We start from the raw sequence: 2,930 nt of genomic DNA on the forward strand, positions 1-2,930 counted from the left end.
TATATATATATATATACTGTAATAATATAATTTTCTATAATACACCTTTTTTTTCCTACTGTTTTTGTTTTTTACATGCTGTATTTAATGTTACACTGCTCGACTATGTGGATGACGGAGGTTCCTGTTGGTTAATTTGGTTTAAGGGTTTTTTTGGTTTTTGTTCATTTGGTTTGTTCAGTGTCTGCATGTTCACAATTATAGTTGTCACATCTGATGCCTGACGTCACAGGGTTGACCAGTGTTAGCTCACAAGCAAACTCACTGATTGTCATTGTCAACATTCGAGATGCGATGCATCTTTAAATCTGGTAGAGAAGTCTTTAAAAACCGCGTGGAGAATTCCCAAAAGTAGCAAAGTCCCAAAAGGTTGTTGAAAAATACAAGACCCTAGATTTGCATGAGATGAGCATCAAAGGGCAGGGTTGCATTAAAGGTCATGCAGTGATTTTTATTTTTGCATGAGTTTTGTGAAGATTACTCAGATTTTAATAGGTTTGTTATAATTATCTTCTCACTTAAAGGGAGCTCCTATGTTGGATGAGTACTAACCTTTACGTTTATCTTACAGCCAATGATAAATTTAATAATCCCAATATTTTTTCTTTGGATTGGTCTTCAAAAGTGAGAATTGTTTTTAATTTTGCAATAACTTAGCAACACCATTACAGCCCATGAGTAATGATCAAAAACAATGAGTGAACATGAGTCTCTTGACATTTTTTTTTTTTTAATGTTGCAGAGCTTCTTTTTTTAAAAAAAAAATTAGATTAGATGACTCTACTCTGACTTGTTTGACCTTTGTTTAAAAAATATATATGAAAAATACATTCCTCGAGTTTCTATCGCAGAGTCAGGTGACACTTTTTGTTTTTGAATTCATGTTAAATTTGCCTTCGTTATTTTGCATTTTTTGATTATATTTATGTAATAAATTTATAAATGAAAGAGGTTGGAGAGGGCAATGTGTACAAATTCTAATATTGTAATAAAATATGACTATAATTTCAAGTTGAATAAGACAATGGGTTTTTTATGGCTGCAAATGGAAGTGGGATTAAATGGTTTTGTGTGTCATCTAAGATGGGTGGATTGATAGTGATTTTCTGATGTAAGTTTCGGAAGTGTGTATATACATGTTATAGTACAGGGTGGGCCATTTATATGGATACACTGTAATAACATGGGAATGGTTGGTGATATTAAAGTCCTGTTTGTGGCACATTAGTATATGTGAGGGGGCAAACTCCTCAAGATGGGTGGTGACCATGGTGGCCATTTAGAAGTCGGCCATCTTGGATAAAACTTTAGTTTTTCCAATAGGAAGAGGGCCATGTGACACATCAAACTTATTGGTAATGTCACAAGAAAAACAATGGTGTGCTTGGTTTCAACATAACTTTATTCTTTCATGAGTTATTTACAAGTTTCTCTTTGTTCACAGCCATTGACATGTCGAAGAGGTTAACACGTGAGGAGTGGATCAAAATTGTGTTGATATCTGGTGAACGCAGTAACCGGGTCATTGCAGCAGATTTCAATGCAAGACACCCTACAAGACCACCCATCTCCCATGCTACAGTCAGCAAACTGCTTCCTAGGTTTCGTGAAACTGGTTCAGTGTTGGATTTGCCTAAATGTGGACGCAAGAAAACTGTCACTAATGAAGAAACATCAGTCGCTGTCCTAGCTTCATTCAGCAAGAGCCCACAGCGTAGCACTCGCCGCATGTCACTGGAGAGTGGCATTAGTCGAACATCCCTTTGGCGGATGTTAGCTACTCACAAATGGCACACTTACAAACTCCAGCTACTGCAGCATCTCAACGAGGATGACCCAGATCAGCGCACAGAATTTGCAGAATGGGCAAAACAAAAATTGGAACAGGACCCTCAGTTCACACAGAAGATTTTGTTCAGTGATGAGGCAAACTTTTATGTGAACGGTGAAGTTAAATAAAACCACCGCTACTGGTCTGACACTAACCCACATTGGATGGATCCCTCCAAGACTGTTGGAACAACAAAAGTGATGGTTTGGTGTGGTATATGGGGTACAACGATAGTGGGTCCATTCTCCATCAATGGAAACCTCAAGGCCACTGGATATTTGAAATTGCTACATGATGATGTGTTTCCCTCTTTATGCACTGAAGCTGGCACGTTCCCTGAGTTTTTCCAGCAAGATGGTGCACCACCACATTATGGGTGCAGGTCCGAGCATTCCTAGATGAACAGTTTCCTGGAAAGTGGATTGGTCGTCGTGGGCCAGTTGAACGGCCCCCAAGGTCTCCCGATTTGACCCCCTTAGACTTTTTTCTTTGGGGTCATCTGAAGGCAATTGTCTATGGTGTGAAGATACGAGATGTGCAGCACCTGAAACTACGGATACTGGATGCCTGTGCTGGCATTTCTCCTGCGGTGTTGCTATCAGTGTGTGAAGAGTGGGAGAAGAGGGTTGCATTGACAATCCAACACAATGGGCAGCACATTGAACACATTTTATAAGTGGTCAGAAACTTGTAAATAACTCGTGAAAGAATAAAGTTACGTTGAAACCAAGCACACCATTGTTTTTCTTGTGACATTACCAATAAGTTTGATGTGTCACATGGCCCTCTTCCTATTGAAAAAAACAATATGGCCGACTTCTAAATGGCCACCATGGTCACCACCCATCTTGAGGAGTTTGCCCCTCACATATACTAATGTGCCACAAACAGGACTTTAATATCACCAACCATTCCCATGTTATTACAGTGTATCCATATAAATGGCCCACCCTGTATTACCAGTCACTTTACCTCGGTAAATTGTTTTTGATTTTTTTGTTTAATAATGATATCTCAATTAAATTTGTTGCTAGTGTGAAAGATGGAATCACTGGCCACTTCATTAGGTACACCTTTCTAGTACCGTGGACCTACTTTT

The sequence above is a fragment of the Astatotilapia calliptera genome, chromosome 14 (genome assembly GCF_964374335.1).
Source record: "Astatotilapia calliptera chromosome 14, fAstCal68.1, whole genome shotgun sequence".
Lineage (NCBI taxonomy): Eukaryota > Metazoa > Chordata > Actinopteri > Cichliformes > Cichlidae > Astatotilapia > Astatotilapia calliptera.